The 20,470-nt window shown below is 41.1% G+C and overlaps 1 protein-coding gene and 1 long non-coding RNA gene across 3 annotated transcripts in view; one reads left to right on the top strand and one right to left on the bottom strand.

Annotated features, from left to right (window-relative positions):
- Positions 1–20,470, top strand: part of TMEM225B (transmembrane protein 225B) — a 49,334-nt gene that overhangs the window by 16,428 nt on the left and 12,436 nt on the right. For both annotated transcript variants that reach the window (XM_032755992.2, XM_058443136.1), the window contains exon 2: positions 20,157–20,367. The gene's annotated coding sequence lies outside the window, so the exon portion shown is untranslated. The remainder of the gene's footprint in view (positions 1–20,156; positions 20,368–20,470) is intronic.
- On the bottom strand, positions 2,111–20,424 carry LOC131384099 (uncharacterized). Its single transcript, XR_009214618.1, has 4 exons — positions 20,281–20,424; positions 4,352–4,434; positions 3,371–3,572; positions 2,111–3,289 (listed from the first exon to the last, which is right to left on the bottom strand). It is a non-coding gene; the product is annotated as an uncharacterized LOC131384099 (long non-coding RNA).

Consider the following 20,470-nt stretch of genomic DNA (forward strand, 5'->3'; position numbering starts at 1 on the left):
CCTACACGCACGTATGTTTGTACATATCTAAACTTTATTCTCAATTCTGCAAAGCAGCTAGCTTCATTTTACAAAGGAATATTTTAGTAAACATACCCCAGGCCGGGTGCAGTGGCTCACGCCTGTAATCCCAACACTTTGGGAGGCTGAGGCGGGCAGATCACTTGAGTTCAGGAGTTTGAGACCAGCCTGGCCAACATGGCAAAACCCGGTCTCTACTTAAAATAGAAAAATTAGCCAGGCATGGTGTTGCACACCTGTAATTCCAGCTACCTGGGAGGCTGAGGCACAGCAATATCTTGAGCCTGGGAGGCAGAGGTTGCAATGAGCCGAGATTGCTCCGCTGCACTCCAGCCTGGATGACAGAGTGAGACTCTGTCTGAAGAAAACACACACACACACACAAAAATATACCCCAAAGTGATGTTGGTATTACACAGATCTCAAAACCCAGAGAAGTTTGATAGCTCTTCATTCCCTAGTCCATCGCTGATGACTCATTGTCATTAGTTTGCAACTAATCTCAAGTGCTCCCAGAGTTCTCTGGGATACTAGGAGAGAATATCCTGAGATTTTTTTAGGGAGCTAGTCAAACCCCTGCTCTGAAACAGGGTTGGACAGTTTTGACAATGGCAGGTCACAGGTCAAAGCTCTCAAATTTCATATCTCCTGTCAAGATACCGCTGCTGCCATCACTAGATTTGCATTTCCATTACACAGTGACCAAATTTACTCTTAATATTTTTCTGATAACCAGAACTTGCTGGTGGGCATGTATCCCTGCTACGAGTCACTATCACCTCTGGTTATAGCAGTGCAGCAAAGTGGTAATGGGAAAATTCCTATGTTTTTGGCCTGAGCAAAAGGGTGGATAGAAGTAGATGACAGGTGGGAAACACGGGGAGAGGAGCACGGAGAGTTTTAGCAAAAGAGCTAGCATGTCAAGGCCTACATGTGGGAGTATGGCACTTTCAAGGTAATAAGTGAGGTCTGGAGAAATGCCTCACTGTAGGATGTAGTATGTGGGCAACTGAGGAGGTTGAAGAACCAAGTTCAAAGGAGGCCCCTAGGGATTAGAGAACCAAGCACTATGGGATTCCCACATCTAAAAATGTTGCCTTCATTCATCCATTCATTCAGTAAACATTTAGCAGTGTAGAACTGGCATTGTTTGAGGAGGGATGCCCTGGATTTGGAGATCTTAACATGTAACTAGAGAAAATATTGGCATCCTGGGCTGTGGTGGGAACTACCACCCAAAAGGTAACTCCCTGCTGGAGTCAGCAAACTGACATCTGTCCTTTTTCTAACATTTGTATCATATGGAACCACTTTTTTTTTTTGAAACAGAATTTTGCTCTCTCGCCCAGGGTGGAGTGCAGTGATGCGATCTTGGCTCAGTGCAAGCTCTGCCTCCCAGGTTTAAGTGATTTCCTGCCTCAGTCTCCTGAGTAGCTGGGATTACAGGCACCTGCCATCACACCTGGCTAATTTTTGTATTTTTTGTAGAGACGGAGTTTCACCATGTTGGCCAGGCTTGTCTCAAACTTCTGACCTCAGGTGATCCACCTGCGTCGGCCTCCCAAAGTGCTGGGATTACAGGTGTGAGGGAATCACATTTTATATTCCCTTCAAAATATAAGTGTGTGAAGGAACCAGTGTTTTAATCCAAGAGTGTAAGAATGATTTCAAACAAACGGCACCCTTTACAAATAAACTACATACATTTAAAACTTTATTTTGTGGACACTTCCTATTTACTCTCTTTGTTTTTAGAAAACTGTTAGCTATGGCTGGGTGTGGTGGCCCACACCTGTAATCCTAGCACTTTGGGAGGCCGAAGCGGGTGGATCACGCGGTCAGGAGTTCAAGACCAGCCTGGCCAACGTGGTGAAACCCCCGTCTCTACTAAAAATACAAAATTAACCAGGTGTGGTGGTGCGCACCTGTAATCCCAGCTACTCTGGAGGCTGAAGCAGGAGAATCGCTTAGAACCTGGGAAGCAGAGGTTGCAGTGAGTCGAGATTGCGCCACTGCACTCCAGCCTGGGCGACAGAGTGAGACTGTGTCTTAAAAAAAAAAAATACAACAAACAAAAACGGTTAGCCTCTTGTATGTGTATTTCATTCATCTTTATAAATTTGCAACCTGGGCATGATAAAAGCATTTGTTTTGTCTTTTCCCCATTTGCTCATATTACAATGACACAGTCTTCCTCCATTGTCCTTTGTGGGTGCAGTTAAATGCCCTCGCTCTGGTATGAGCAGGCCGGGGTTCAAATGCTGCCTTTGTTATATACCAACTGCAGCTCTGGCATGTAAGATGGTAAAAAACAAAACCACCACCTGCACAGGACCGTTGTGAGGATTAATTAGATAGTGTCAGTTTAAGTGCCCCATAACTGGTAGTTGCTGTTTCTGAATTTATCAGGAAACCCCTTATCACGAACAATTTGTCTCCTTAATCTTTTTTCTTCCTTTTCTGCTTCAGTATATCTCATGCCGCTGGCAAACCCATACTCCTGGCCGGCTAGGTGGTTGGCTCTTGGCCCCTTCTCTAAGGCTTTTCTTGCACGTTTCCCTTGCCTATTTATAAGTGGTGCAAAAGTAATTACGGCTTTTGCCATTTAAAAAATTGCAAAACAGCAATTACTTTTGCACCAACCTAATACATGCTCCAGACCAAGCTGGGAGGTGTTGGGGTGCACACAGGGAGAGGAGGACAGGCTGGCCTGAGGGTTAAGTGCGCGGGCCCCGCAGGGTCAACCTGGCCAGCGGTCACGAAAGGAGATGGAGTTGGGGGAGGCGACATAGGGCAGGAAGAGGGGAGGACAAACGGGGTGCACATGGGGACCGTGGCGATGACACGGAAGGGACAGCCAGTTAGAGTCTAGGCCCACTTAGGCGATGAAGGGAAGGTGAAGAAATCCCGTTCCATCTTCCTGCAGTCCTCCCTTGGGGAGCCCCCATCCTATCCTGCTCTGGACCGGGGCGGCTCCTGGAGGGCCCGCGATCAAGATGAGGCCTCCGAGCCGCCCAGAATAGACTCCGAAGTGCGCGCAGCGGACCCCACGGTTTCCATGCGCCCCCTAGGGTGGGTGGGCTAGCTGTGCGCCCCCGTGGGGAGAACGGAGGAGGGGTCCGCGCCGTAGCGGCTGGAAACGTGGTTGGTGGCGGGGCAAAGCTTGCGGGGCTCCTGGTCGCAGGGGCGGGGCCCGCCGCCGGTTTCTAAGGGCCTGGCTGAGTTCCTGCAGTCACGGTCAGGGGTCTTTGCTTTCGTCCATCCCCTCCTGAAGAAAGAACGCAGCTTCTAACGCCTTCTCGGTTGGGCACCCTTCTTGGGAAAGCTCCGCCTACCATTGCCCTTGTACCTGCCCTCTCTCTCTCTTTCCTGAAGTGACTGCCCGTCTCTTGCATCATGTTGTGAATGTGCCGAGATCTTGGCGCTGCAGCAGCATCGGAGATTGGATCCAGCCCACGGAGAGGTCCCCAGACTCCATTTGTCCGTCCCCAGGGCAGTGGGCCTCGGAAGAGCAAGGGGGAGGAGCTGATCTAGCCGGCTGATCTTTGTGGCTTAGATAAAATTTAGAGTTTATTTGTCCCTCTGACCATGCTCTCAAATCAGATGGACAAGACTAGCCTTACACTTAGAAGCGTTGTGCTGCAAGACTAGTGACTTTTTTTCCTTCCTTCCTTCCTTCCTTCCCTTTCCTTCTGTCCTCCCTCCCTCCCTCCTTCCCTCTCTTCCTTCCCTTTCTCCACCCCATTCTCTTTTTTTTTTTTTTTTTTTGAGACAGGGTCTCACTCTGTTGCTCAGGCTGGAGTGCAATGGCATGATCATAACTCACTGCAGCCTCGACCTCGTGGGCTCAGGTGATCCTCTCACCTCAGCCTCCTAAGTAGCTGGGACTACAGGCCCACACAACCACGCCCGGCTAATTTAATTTTTTTTTTTTTTTTTTTTTTAAGAGACAGGGTCTCACTATGTTGCCCAGGCTGGTCTCGAACTCCTGATATGAAGCTATCCTCTCTCCTTGGCCTACCAAGATGCTAGGATTACAGATGTGAGCCACTGTGCCCGGCCATGACTTTTTTTGTGTTTTTCTTCTTTGTAACCTGAAGCTGTAGCCCATGTCAGTAAAGCCTGCAGCTAATGTTTCCTCTCTCACTGTGTGGAGCAAATCTGCAGCAGTGCTGTCTAGCTCTATTGTGAGGATCTGTTATACCAGCACCTGTTAACTTGCTTGGCATTTGGAGAAGCTAGGTAAATGTGTGAATGAATAAATGCATGAACCCAGCCAAGTATGTCCCATGAGCCAAGTACAAGAAGAGTGGACTCTTGTCCTACTCACATTCTCCTTCATCGTTAGGAAAGGCGCATTTTTCTACCCAAGGCGTAAACTCTGAGAGTGGATACAATGGACAGGTCAGCCACCTGTTAAGAGAAATGGAAGTTAAACGATTCATAACAATTTGATTTCAATCTGCTGTCCCACCATCATCAGGTGTATGGCCATTTAAAGAAAATGAAGTTGGGGCCAGTCACGGTGGCTCACGGCTGTGATCCCAGCACTTTGGGAGGTTGAGGCATGCAGATCAATTGAGGTCAGGATTTTGAGACCAGCCTGGCCAATATGGTGAAACCCTGTCTCTACTAAAAATGAAAAAAAATTAGCCAGGTCTGGTGGTGTGTGCCTGTGGTCCCGGGTACTCGGAGAAGCTGAGGTGGGACAGTTGCTTGAACCTGGGAGGTGGAGGTTGCAGTGAGTTGAAATTGTGCCACAGCATTCCAGCCTGGGCGACAGAGTTAGACTCCATCTCCCGCCCACCCCCCCCCCCCCCCCGCCCCACAAAAAAAAAGTACACGGATATGATAGGGGAGTGTACTCCCCCTGCGATACTGTGAATAATATTGTCGTCTCCCTTTCTGGATATTAGGAACAATATCAGAAGGAGGGTATACACACCCTGCAATATTGGAAGTAATATCATCCTCTACCCCCCTGGATGTGTGTACACCTTTTGCAATATTGGGAATAACATTGTCTCCCCCCCTCAATATTAAAAATAATATCACAGGGTCGGTGTACACCCCCTGTGATATTGGGGTTAATATCATCCTCTCTTTCCCTGATATTAACCACAATGTCAAAGTAGGGGTGTACACCCCCTGCGCTATTGGGAGTAATATCATCCTTTCTCCCCCTGGATATTAGGAAATGTCTCAAGGGGGTTTTACACCCCCTGCAATATTGGGAATAATATCGTCCTCTTCCCCCTGGATATTAGAAACAATATCACGGGAGGCGAGGTGTACATTCCCTGCGATATTGGGCGTAATATCATCTTCTCCCATCCTTAATATTAGGAACAGTATCACGGGGGGGGTGAACACCCCCTGTGATATTGGAAGTAATATCATCCTCTCCTACCCTGGACATTAGTTATAATATCACAGTGCGGGTGTACACCCCCTACGATATTGGGAGTAATATCATCCTCTTTTTTCCTGGATATTAAGAACAATATCACAGTGGGGGCGTACAACCCCTGCCATAATGGAAGTAATATTGTCCTCTCTTCTCCTGGATATTAGGAACAAAATCACATGGGGGTTGTACACCCTCTCCGATATTGGGAGTAACATCATCTTCTCCCACCATAATTATTAGGGACAATATTACAGGGGTGGTGTACACCTTCTGCGATATTGGGAATAATATTATCCTCTCCCCACCTGGATATTTGGAACAATATCACGGGGGAGGGTGTATATCCCTTTCGATATTGAGAGTAATATAATCCTCTCCCCACCTAAATATTAGGAACAATATCACGGGCGGGGATGTACACCTCCTGCAATATTGCAAGTAATATCATCCTCTTTCCCCCTGCATATAAGGAACAATATCACGAGGTGGGGGGTACACGCCCTGTGATTTTGACAGTAATATCATCGCCTCCCCCTTGGATATTAAAAACAATATCACAAGGGAAATATAACCTCTCTGGGATATTGGGAGTAATATCATCCTCTCCCCCCTAGATATTAGTAACAATGTCACAGGGGGCTATACGCCCCCTGCTATATTGACAGTAACATCATCGTCTCCACTCTTAAATATTAGGAGCAATATCACAGGGGAAGTGTACACCCCTTGCGATATTGACAGTAATATCCTCTCCTCCCTAAATATTAGGAACAATATCTCGAAGTGTACCCCTCATGCAAAATTCTGAATAATATCAACCTCTCCACCTCTTAGTAAAAATATAACAGGGGGGTGAACACCTTCTGCCATATTTGGAGTAATATCATCCTCTTCCCCCTTGGATATTAGGAACAATATCACAGGGTGTGATACACCCCCTGCGATATTGGGAGTAATATCATCCTCTCCCTTTGTGGGTATTAGAAATAATATCAGAGAGTGGGTGGTCACCCCCTCCAATATTGGGAGTAATATCCTCTCCTCTTCTGGATATTAAAAGCAATATCATAGTGAGGGTGTACACCCTCTGCGATACTGGGAATAATGTCATTCTCTCCGCCTGTGGATATTACAAACAATATCACAGTGGGAGTGTACACCCTCTGGGATACTGGGAATAATAACATCCTCTCCTACCCAGGATATTAGGAATAACATCAAAGGGGGGTGTACACACCCTGCGATATTGGGAGTAATATCATCTTTTCCCTCCCTGGATATTAGAAACAATATCACAGGGGAGGTGATATTGGAAGAAATATCATCCTCTCCCAACCTGGATATTAGGAACCTAATCACAGGGGAGGTATACACCCCCTGTGATATGGGCAGTAATATTTTCCTCTCCCCCTGGATATTAGGAACAATATCAATGGAGGGTGTACACCCCCTTCAATATTGGAGTAATATCATCCTCTCCTTCCCTTGATATTAAAAACAATATCACAGGGATGTGTACAAGCCCTGCGATGTTGAAAGTAATATCATCCTCTCCTCTTCTGGATATTAGGAAGACTATCACAGGGGTGTGTGTACACCCTCTGCGATATTGGGAGCAATATCATCCTCTCCCCCCTGGATATTATAAACAATATCACAGGGGTGATGTACACCCCAGCAATATTGGGAGTATATCACCTTTTCCCCCCCTCCTGGATATTAGGAACAATATCACGGTGGGGGGGTGTACACTCTCTGAGATATTGGGAGTAATATCATCCTCTCCCTCTCGGGATATTAGGAACAATATCACGGGGAGGGTGTACACCCCCTTGATATTAAGAGTAATATTTTCTCCCCCACTGGAAATTAGAAACAATAGTACAGAGGGGGTCTACACCAACTGCGATATTTGTAGTAATATCCTCTACTTCCTGGATATTAGGAACAATATCACCGGGGGTTGTACACCCCCTGCGATATTGGGAGTAATATCATCCTCTCCCCCTCTGGATATTAGGAACAATATCACATGGGGGGTGTACACTCCTTGCGCTATTGGGAGTAATATCATTTCCTCCCCCCCTACATATTAGAAACAATATTGCAGGGGTGTTGTACACCCTCTGCGACATTGGGAGTAATAGCATCATCTTTCCCAGTGGATATTAAGAACCATATCACAGGCAAGGTGTACATTCCCTGAGATATTGGGAGTAATATCCTCTCCTAACCTGAGTATTAGAAACAATATCACAGTGGGGGTGTACAACTTCTACGATATTGGGAGTAGTATCATCCTCTCCACCCCTGTATATTAGGAAGAATATCACACTGGGGGTGTACACCCCTTGCGATATTGAGAGTAATATTATACTCTTTACTCCTGGGTATTAGGAAGGAAGAACACCTACAAAGGGGGTGGACACCCCCTGCGATATTGGGAGTAATGTCATCCTCTCCTTCCCTGGATATTATGAACAAAATCACAGGGTGTGTGTACACTTTCTTTGATATTGGGATTAATATCATTCTGTCTTCCACTGGATATTAGAAGGAATGTCACATGGGGAATGTACACTGCTGTGATATTGACAGTAATATAATTGTCTCCCCACCTGGAAATTATTAACAATATCACAAATGGGGTGTACACTTTCTGTGATATGGGGAGTAATATCATCCTCTCTCTCCTGGATATTACGAACAATATCACAAGGGGGCAAACACTCCCTGTGGTATTGGGAATAATATCATCCTCTTTCCCACTGGGTGCTAAGAACAGTATCACAGGGAGGTGTACAACCCCTGAGATATTAAGAGTAATATCATCCTCTTTTCTCCCGGATATTGAAAAAAAATCACACTGGGGTGTACACCCTTGCTATGTTGGGATTAATATTGTCCTCTCCCGCCCTGGATATTAGGAACAGTATCACAAGGAGGGTTTACACCCCCTGCGATATTGGGAATAATACCATCCTCTTCCCTACTGGATATTAGGAACAATATCACGGGGGAGTGTACCGTCTTTGAGATATTGGAAGTAATATCATTCTCTTTCCCTCTGGACATTAGGAAAAATATCATAGGGAAGGTGTACACCACCTGCGATATTGACAGTAATATTATTGTCTTTCCCACTGGATATTAGGAACAGTATCACAAGGGGTGTGTACACCTCCTGCGATATTGGGAATAATACATTCTCTTCTCCTTTGATATTAGAAGCAATATCACAGGGGGTGGGTACACACTTTGCCATATTGGGAGTAATATCATCCTATCCCCACTAAATATTAGGAACAATATCACAAAGGGGGTATACACCCCCTGCGATATTGGGAGTAATATAATCCTCTTCCCCCTGGATATTAGGAAAAATACCACAGGGTGTGTGTACTCCCCCAGTAATATCAACCTCTCCCCCACTGGATATTAGGAACAATATCACAAAGAGGGGGTACACCCCCTGAAATATTGAAAGTAATATTATCCTCTCTTCCCTTGAGTATTAGAAACAATATCACAGCCAGGCGCGGTGGCTCAAGCCTGTAATCCCAGCACTTTGGGAGGCCGAGGCGGGCGGATCACAAGGTCAGGAGATCGAGACCATCCTGGCTAACATGGTGAAACCCCATCTCTACTAAAAATACAAAAAATTAGCCGGGCGTGATGGTGGGCGCCTGTAGTCCCAGCTACGCGGGAGGCTGAGGCAGGAGAATGGCGTGAACCTGGGAGGTGGAGGTTGCAGTGAGCCGAGATCGCGCCACTGCACTCCAGCCTGGGAGACAGAGCAAGACTCCGTCTCAAAAAAAAAAAAAAAAAGAAACAATATCACAGAAGGGGTTTACACCTCCTTCGATATCGGGATTAATATTCTCTCTTCCACTGGATATTAGGAAAAATATCACACAGGTGGTGTACACCTACTACGGTATTGACAGTAATATAATCGTCTCCCCTTTTGGATATATTAATATAAAAAGGGGAAGGTACACCCCCTGCGATATAGTGATATCATCCTCTCCCCTGTGGATATTAGAAACAATATCACAGGGGGATGTACACACCCTGTGATATTGGAAATAATATCTTCCTCTTCTGGATATTAGGAAAAATATCACAGGGGGGTGTACACCCCCTGCCCTATTTGGAGTAATATTGTTGTCACCCACTTTGGATATTAGGAAGAATATTACAAGGAGGGTATATATCTCCTGCGATATTGAAAATAATATCATCCTCTCTCCCTCTGGATATAAGAAACAATATCACAGGGGTGGTGTACAACCTCTGCGACATTGGAAGTAATATCATCCACTTTCCCCATGGATATTAGGAACTATATTACAGGGTGGGTGTACACCTTCTCTGATATTGGGAGTAATATCATCCTCTCCCCCCCCGTTGATATTAGGAACAATATCTCATGGGGGTGTACACCCCCTACACTATTGGGCGTAATATTCTCTCCCCTTCTGGATATTAAGAACAATGTCACAGCGGGGTGTACACCCCCTGCGATATTGACAGTAATATCATCTTCTACCCCCTTGGATATTAGGAACAATATCACACGGGGGGTGTACACCCCCTGCGATATTGGGGGTACTATCATCCTCTTCCCACTTGGATATTATGATCAATATCACAGGGAGGACGTACACCCCCTGTGATATTTGGAGTAATATTATTCTCTCTCCACCTGTATGTTAGAAACAATATCACAGAGGAGGTTTACACCCCTTTCGATATTGGGTGTAATATCATCCTCTCCCCACCCTGGATATTAGAAACAATATCACAGGGGGTTGTACACCGACTGTGATATTGGGAGTAATATTATCCTCTCCCCTCCCGGATATTAGGAACTATATTACAGGGTCGTGTACACTCCCTGCGACATTGAAAGTAATATCATCCTCTCCACTTCTGGATGTTAAGAACAACATCACAGGGGAGTGTACACTCCCTGTGGTATTGGGATTAATATCATCCTCTTCCTCCATGGATATTAGAAACAATATCACAAAGGGTTATTCCCCCCACCTGCGATATCGGTAGTAATATTCTCTCCCCTCATGAATATTAGGAATAATATCACAGGGAGTGTGTACATCCCTTACGATACTCAGAGTAATATTATTATCTCCCTGTGCATGTATTAGGAACAATATCACAAAGGGGGTGTACACCCCTTGCAATATTGAGGATAATGTCATACTGCCTTTCTTGGATATTAGGAGCAATATCACACGGGAGTTGTACACCCGCTGCGATATTGGGATTAATATCATCCTCTCCCACCTACATATAAGGAACAATATCACAGGGGGGATGTACACCCCCTTCGATATTGGGATTAATATCATCCTCTGTTCCGCTGGATATTAGGAACAATATCACACGGAGTGTGTACACCCCCTGAGATATTGACATTATATCGTCTCCCCCTGAATACTGTTAACAATATCACAAGGGGGATGTACACCCCTTGCTTTATAGGGAGTAATATCCTCCTCTCCACCCTCGATATTAGGAGCAATATCACGGGGGTGTGTTGTACACTTCCTACGGTATTAGGAATAATATTATTCTCTCCTCCCCTGGATATGAAGAACAATATCACAGGGGGGTGTACACCCCCTGACATATTTGGAGTAATATCATCTTCTCCTTCCTTGGATATTAGGAACAATATCACAGCGGGGGGTGTATACCCCATGCGACATTGGGAGTAATATTGTCGTCGCCCCTCCATTATATTAGGAGCAATATCACCAGGAGGGAATACACCCCCTGCAATAATGGGAGTAATAATATCCTCCACCCCCCTGGATATTAGGAACAATGTCACAGGGGGGATGTACATCCCCTGCGATATTGGGAGTAATATTATCTTCTGCCCCTCTCGATATTAGAAACAAAATCATGGGGAGGGGGTGTACACACCTACGATATTTGGAATAATATTATCCTCTGCCCCCTGGATATTAGGAACAATATCACAGAGAGGTGTACATCCCCTGCAATATTAAGAGAAATATCATCCTCTCTTCTGCTGGGTATTAGTAACAATATGACAGTGGGGTGCGATATTGAGAGTAATATCATCCTCTCTTCCACTGGCTATTAGGAACAATATCGCAGGTGGGGTGTACATTCCCTGCAATATTGGCAGTAATATCATACTCTTCCCCCCAATATCAGCCTCTATTTCACTGGATATTAGGAACAATATCACAGGGTGGTGTACAACCCCTGTGATATTGGAAGAAATATCATCCTCTTCCCCCCTAATATCAGCCTCTATTTCACTGGATATTAGGAACAATATCACAGGGCGGTGTACAACCCCTGTGATATTGGAAGCAATATCATCCTCTCCCCCTCTGGATATTAGGAAGAATGTCACAGTGGGGGTGTACATCTCCTGCAATATTGGGAGTAATATCATCCTCTGCCCCCCTAGATACTAGGAAAAAATCACAGCAGGGGTGTACACCCCCCTGTGATATTTGGAGTAATATCATCCTCTCCGAATTTGAATATAAGGAACAATATCACAGTGGGGTGTACACACTGTGAGTTGTTGGAAGTAATGTCATTCTCTCCTCCTGTGGATATTAGGAACAATATCCCATGGGGGTTGTATACTCCCTGCGATATTGTTAGTAATATCATCCCATCCCCTCCTGATATTAAAAACAATATCACAGGGGGATTGTACACACCCTGTAATATTGGGGGTAATATCATCTTCTCCATCCCTGGATATTAGGAAGAATATTACCTCCCCTTTTTGATATTACGAATACTATCAGAGAGGGTGTACAGCCCCTGCGATGTGAGGAGTAATATCACGTCCTTCCTTGGATATTATGAGTAATATAGCAGCGGATGTACACCCCCTGCGATGTGAAAAGTAATATCACCTCCCTCCTTGGATATTATGAATAATATCACGGAGGGTGAACAGCTTCTGCTCTGTGAGGAGTAATATCACCTCCTTCTTTGGATATTACGAATAATATCATATAGGTTGTACACCCCCTGCAATGTAAGGAGTAATGTCACCTCCCCCTTTTGATATCATAAATACTATCACACAGGGTGTACACCCCCTGTGATGTAAGGAGTAATATCACCTCTCCTTGGATATTACTCCTAATATCACAGAAGGTGTACAGAGCCTGCATTGTGAGCAGTAATATGACCTCTGCCCTTTGATATTACAAATATTATTATAGAGGGTGTACAGTCCTGCATAGTGAGGAGTAATATCACCTCCCCTTTTGGATATTACTAGAATTATAACAGAGTGTGTACAGCCCCTGCGATGTGAGCAGTAATGTCACCTCCCTCCTTGTATATTATGAATATTATCACAGAGGGTGTACAGTCCCTTTGATGTGAGGAGTAATCCCCGGTTGGATATTATGTATATGATCACAGAGGCTGTACAGCCCCTGTGATGTGAGGAGTAATATTACCTTTCCCCCTGGATATTACGAATATAATCACAGAGGGTGTACACACAGGCTATTTACAATATTACAAGTAATGTCATCTCTCCCCTTGGATATTACGAATAATATCACAGATGGTGTACACACAAGATGTTTATGATATTAGGAGTAATATCTCTCCCCTTAAATATTACTAATAATATCACAGAGGGTTTACACTTCCAGTGATACTAGGAGTAATATCATCTCCTCCCTGGGAGATTATGAATAATATTATAGAGAGTGTACACCCACTGTGATATTACAGGTAATATCATCTCCTCTTTTGGATATTATGAATAATATCACAGAAGGTGTACACCCACTGCTATATTACAGGTAGTATCTCCTCCCTTTAGTATTATGAATAATATCACAAAGGGTGTACACCCACTGTTACATTAGGAGTAATATCTCCTCCCTTGGATATTACAAATAATATCAGAGAGATGTACATCCACTGCGATTTTAGAAGTAATATCATCTCCTCCCTCTGATACTACAAATAATATCACAGAGGATGTTCACCCACTGTGATATTAGTAGTAATATCATCTTTTTTCTTTTATAATATGAATAATATCACGGAGGGTGTACACCCACTGCATTATTAAAAGTAGTATTATCTCCTCCCTTGGATATTACAAATAATATCACAGAGGGTGTATCCCCACTGCAATTTTTTTTTTTTTTTTTTGAGACGGAGCCTCGCTCAGTCAGCCAGGCTAGAGTGCGGTGGCGGGATCTCGACTCACTGCAAGCTCCGCCTCCCGGGTTCACGCCATTCTCCTGCCTCAGCCTCCCGAGGAGCTGGGAATACAGGGGCCCGCCACCACGCCCAGCTAATTTTTTGTATTTTTTAGTAGAGACGGGGTTTCACCGTGTTAGTCAGGATGGTCTCGATCTCCTGACCTCATGATCCACCCGCCTCAGCCTCCCAAAATGCTGGGATTACAGGCGTGAGCCACCGCGCCCGGCCCCACTGCAATATTAAGAGTAATATCTCCCTTAGATATTACAAATAATTGAATAATATCACAGAGTGTACGCCCACTGTGATATTAATAGAACTAGTTCCCTAGGATATTAGAAATAATATCACAAGGTGTACACCCACCATGATATTAGAAGTAATATATCTTTTAGACATTATGAATAATATCACACGGTGTACACCCACTGTGATATGAGGTGTAATATCTCCCTTACATATTACAAATAATATCACAGGGTGTACATCCACTGTGATATTAGGAGAAATATCTCCCTTAGGTATTACGAGTAATATCACAGCCTGTACACCCACTGTGATATTAAAGGCAATATCTCCCTTAGGTATTATGAATAGTATAACAGGATGTACACCCACTGTGATATTAGGAGTAATATCTTCCTTAGATTTTATGAATAATATTACAGGGTTTACACACAGGGTATACACCCACTGTGATATTACGAGTAAGGTCTCCCTTAGATATTATGAATAATATCACTGGGTTTACACACAGGATGTACAGCCACTGTGATATTAGAGGTAATATATTCCTTAGATATTACAAATAATAACTGTGATATTATGATTAATAGCTCCGTTAGATATGACAAATAATATCACAGGTTGTACACAAAGGGTGTACATCCACTGTGATGTTAAGAGTAATATCTCCCTTAGATATTACGAGTAATATCACTGGGTTTACATACAGGATATATACCCACTGAGATATTAGGTGTACTATCTTCTTTAGATATTATAAATAATATCACAGGATGTACACCCACTTTGATATATGGAGTAATATCTTTTTAGATATTACGAATAATATCTTTCTTAGGTAGTATGAATAATATCACCGGGTGTACACCCAGGTTGTACAACCAGTGTGATATTAGGAGTAATGTCTCCCTTAGATATTACAAATAATATCACCAGGTGTTGACCCACTGTGATATTAGGAGTAATATCTTTTATATATTATGAATAACATCACAGGGTGTATGCCCACGGTGATATTAGGAGTAATATCTTTTAGATCTTATGAATAATATCACAGGGTGTACACACAGTGTCTTCACCCACTGTGATATTATGAGTAATATCTTTTCCCTATTATAAATAATATCACAGGGTAGATACCCATGGTGATATTAGTAGTAATTTCTTTTAGATACTATGAATAATATCACAGGGTGTACACACAGCACCTACACCTATGGTGATATTATAAGTAATATCTTTTATGTATTATGAATAACATCACAGGGTAGACACCCACGATGATTTTAGGAGTAATATCTTTTAGATATTATAAATAACACCACTGAGTGAACACCCATGGTCATATTAGTAGTAATATCTTTCAGATAGTATGAATAATATCACAGTGTGTACACCAGCGCTTATATTAGGAGTAATATCTTTTAGGTATTATGAATAATATCACAGGTTGTACACCAAGGGTAATATTAGCAGGAATGTCTTTTAGATATAATGAATAATATCACAGGGTGTACCCACATGGTGCACATCCACGGTGATATTATGAGTAATATCTCTTAGATACTGTGAATTAGATTACAGGGTATACACCCTTGATGATATTAGGAGTAATATATTTTAGGTATTATGAATAATATCACAGGGTGTACACACAGGGTGTACATCCACAGTGTTATTAGGAGTCATATCTTTCAGATACTATGAATAATGTCATCACAGGGTGTACACCCACTGTGATATTAGGAGTAATATCTTTTAGATTTTGTGAATAATATCACAGGGTGTACACCCACGGTGATATTAGGAGTAATATCTTTTAGATTTTGTGAATAATATCACAGGGTGTACATCCACGGTTTTATTAGACGGAATATCTTTTGGATATTGTCAACACTATCACAGGGTGTACACCCATGGTGATATTAGGAGTAATGTCTTTTAGATATTATGAATAATATCATCACAGGATATACACCCACTGTAAACACTCTGTGTAAACACTGTTACATGATAAATATCAGAAGCGACATTTCATCAATATGACAGTATGTAAACCTGTGTAAACACTTTGGTATGACATATATCAGAGATGATATTTCATCAATATCACAGTGTGTAAACACTTTGTGTAAACACTGTGATATGATAATTATCAGAAGCGATATTTCATCAATATTACTGTGTGTAAACACTGTGATATGATAAATATCAGAAGTGATATTTCATTAATATCACAGTGTGCGAACATTGTGATATGATATTAGAAGTGTTATTTCATTAATATCACAGTGTGTAAACGCTCTGTGTAAACATTGTGATTTGATAAATATCAGAAGTGATATTTCATTAATATCACACTGTGTAAACACTGTGTAAACACTTTGATATGATAAATATCAGAAGCGTTATTTCATTAATATCACAGTGTGTAAACACTGCGATATGATAAATTTCAGAAGCGGTATTTCATTAATATCACGGTGTGTAAACTCTGTAATATGATAAATATCAGAAGCGATATACCATTAATATCACAGTGTGTGAACACTCTGTGTAAACGCCATGATATAAAAAATATCAGAAGTGATATTTCATTTATATCACACTGTGTAAACACTGTGATATATCAGCAGCAATATTTCATGAATATCACTGTGTGTAAATGCTCTGTGTAAACACTGTGATATGATATCAGAAGAGATATATCATTAATATCAAAGTGTGTAAACACTGTGTAAACACTATGACATGATAAATAGCAGCGATATTTCTTTAATAAGAGTGTGTAAACATTGTGTAAACACCGTGATATGAAAAATATTAGAAGCGATATTTCATTAATATCACAGTGTGTAAATACTCTGTGTAAACACCATGATATGAAAAATATCAGAAGGGATATTTCATTAATATCACAGTGTGTGAACTGAGAAATATCAGAACCGATATTTCATTAATATCACAGTGTGTAAACACTGGATATTATACATCTTACAGTGATATTTTATTCATATCACAGTGCGGAAACACTGGATATTATAAATATCACAGGGATATTTCATTTGTATCTCCATGTATAAACAGTGGATATTATAAATATCATTGATATTTCACTGGATATTATATATATCACAGCTATATCTCATTTATATCTCTGTGTGGAAACACTGGATATTATAAATATCACAGAAAGACTTCAACTTTATTCCTGTGTGGGAACAGTAGATATTAAAAATATCACAGCGATATTTCATTTATATCCCTTTGTGGAAACACTGGATATTTTAGTATTTCACTCATACCCCTATGTGGAAACACTGGATATTTTAATACTTCATTCATATCCCTGTTTGGAAACACTGGATATTTTAATATTTCATGCATAGCACAGTGTGGAAACACTGCATAGTATAATATTTCATTCATATCCCTGTGTGGAAACACTGAATATTATAATATTTCATTCGTAGCATAGTGTGGAAACATTGGATATTATAATATTTGATTCGTAGAACAGTGTGGAAACACTGAATATTATTTCATTCATAGCACAGTTTGGAAACACTGCATAGTATAATATTTCATTCATTGCACAGTTTGGAAACATCGGACATTATAATATTTCATTCATAGCACAGTGTGGAAACACTCGATAGTATATTTCATACATAGCAGTGTGGAAACACTGTATATTATAAATGTAACAGCGATATTTCATTAATATCACAGTGTGAAACTGGATATCAGTAGTGATATCGATGATGTTACAAACATAACACAGTGTATTAACACTGTGTTATCGCCCTGGATGTCAGTAGTAATATCATGGATATTATGAATGATATCACAGGGTGCTAACACAGTGTGTTCACATCCTGGATACCAGTAGTAACATCATAGACATTATGAATAATATCACAGGGTGTTAACACAATATGTTAACATCTTGGGTATCAGTAGTGGATCAGTATCAGGATATAATCCTGGATATCACAGGGTGATATTATTCATAATATCATGGATATTAATTGTATTAACACCCTGGATATCAATAGTAATACACTGGATATTATGAATAATATCACAGTGTGTTAACAACAGTGGATATCAGTAGTAATATTGTGGATATGAGGAATAATATCACAGTGTGTTAACACAGTATGTCAACACTGGATATTAGTGATATCATGAAAAACATCACAGTGTGTTAACACTGGACATTAGTAGTAATATCAATATTCTGAATAATATCACAGTGTGTTAACATAGTGTGTTAACACTGGATATTAGTATTAATATCTAATGTGTGTTAGTAGTAATATCACAGATATTATGAATAGTATCACAGTGTGTTAACATAGCATTAATATCATGGATATTATGAATAATATCATGGTATGATAACACTGTGCTAACAAACACTGGATATTATGAATATCATAGATAATATTAATATCACAGTGTGCTAACACTGGACACTGTGAATATCATAGATATTAATATCACATTTTGCTAACACAGTGTGCTAACACTGGATATTATGAATATCATATAAATTATTAATATCACAATGTGCTAACACTGTGCTAACACTGGATATTATTATCATGGTGTGCTAACACTGGATATTATTAATATCATAGATATTAACACAACACAGGGTGTAAACACTGGATATTATTATTAGCAAGTCACAGAGTGCTAATAATAGATTTTATTAATATCATAGATATTATTATTAACACATCACAGGGTGCTAACACTTGATATTATTAATATCATAGACATTGTTAACACACCACAGGGTGCAAAAACTGGATATTTTTAGTATCATAGATATTATTAACATTGCAGTGTGCCAACATTGGAAATTATTAATGTCACAAATATTGGTAATAGCACAGTGTGCTAACACTGGATATTATTAATATCACAGATATTAGTAATGTCACAGTGTGTTAACACAGTGTGCTAACACTGGATATCACTAATATGATAGATAATATAGATATTAGTGATATCACAGTGTGTTAACAGTGTGCTAACACTGGATATTATTAATGTCACAAATATTAGTAATATCACAGTGTGCTAACACTGAATACTATGAATATCATAGATGTTAGTAATACCACAGTGTGTTAACACAGTGTGCTAACACTGAATATCATTAACATTACAGATATTAGTACTATCACAGTGTGCTACTATTAATATAATAGTGTTAATACTATTGACACTATATTATTAATATAATAGTGTTAACACTATGTTATTAATATGAATGTTAATACTACTAACACTATATTTTTAATATGATAGTGTTAACACTACATTACTAATATGTGTTAACACTATATTATTAATATAATAATGTTAATATTATTAACACTATGTCATTAATATAATAGTGTTAACACTATATTATTGTTATTATTGAGACAGAGTCTTGCTCTGTCGCCCAGGCTGGAGTGCAGTGGCACCATCTCTGCTCACTGCAAGCTCTGCCTCCCAGGTTCACACCATTCTCCTGCCTCAGTCTCCCGAGTAACTGGGACTACAGGCGCCCGCCACCACGCCTGGCTAATTTTTTGTAATTTTTAGTAGAGACAGGGTTTCATCGTGTTAGCCAGGATGGTCTCGATCTTCTGACCTCGTGATCCGCCTGCCTTGGCCTCCCAAAGGACTGGGATTACAGGCGTGAGCCACCTCCCCTGGCCTAACACTGTATTATGAATATAAAATGGTGTTAACACTATATTATGAAACACTATATTATTATTATAGTGTAGATGCTATTACATTATTAATAGTGTTAACACTATTATCATTAATATAATAGTGTTAATACTATTAACACATTATTATTAATTATAATATTAATATACTAGTGTTAGTAATATAATTATAATACTGTTAACACTATATTATTAACATAATTATTATTAATATAATAGTGTTAACACTGTATTATAGTGTTAACACTATTACATTATTTATAGTGTTAATCATGTATTATTAACATAGCAGTGTTAATAGTAACCCTGTATTATTAATACTATAGTGTTAATGCTATTAACGCTATATTATTAATATGTGTTAACACTCAACACTATATTACTAATATAATAGTGTTAATAGTATATCATTAATATAATAGTGTTAATACTATTAACACTATATTATTAATACTATTATTATTTCCATTTTACAGATTAGAAGCCCAGGACCCAGGAAGGAGACACAGGAAATTTATTCAAAGTCTCCACGCTGGTAATGGCAGAGCTAGGATTTGAATTCAGATCCCTCCCGGTCTCTATTCCTCCGCCCCCACCCACCGTGAGCGAGGCCAGTACTGTGGGCAGACGCCAGGGCCAGGTTTCCCCACACTGCACCCGCCAGGTGTGCGGTGGCCGGGGTGGCAGGTAAGGAGGTGAGCCCGCGTCTCCTCCGCAGAGCTGGAGCTGGAGCTCCGCTCAGAGGCCCAGGCTCAGTGGGCTCCTCCCCGGGTCGGGGCAACCCCCGGCT

This window comes from Hylobates moloch, unplaced genomic scaffold (genome assembly GCF_009828535.3).
Source record: "Hylobates moloch isolate HMO894 unplaced genomic scaffold, HMol_V3 SCAFFOLD_1, whole genome shotgun sequence".
In the NCBI taxonomy this organism is placed as follows: domain Eukaryota; kingdom Metazoa; phylum Chordata; class Mammalia; order Primates; family Hylobatidae; genus Hylobates; species Hylobates moloch.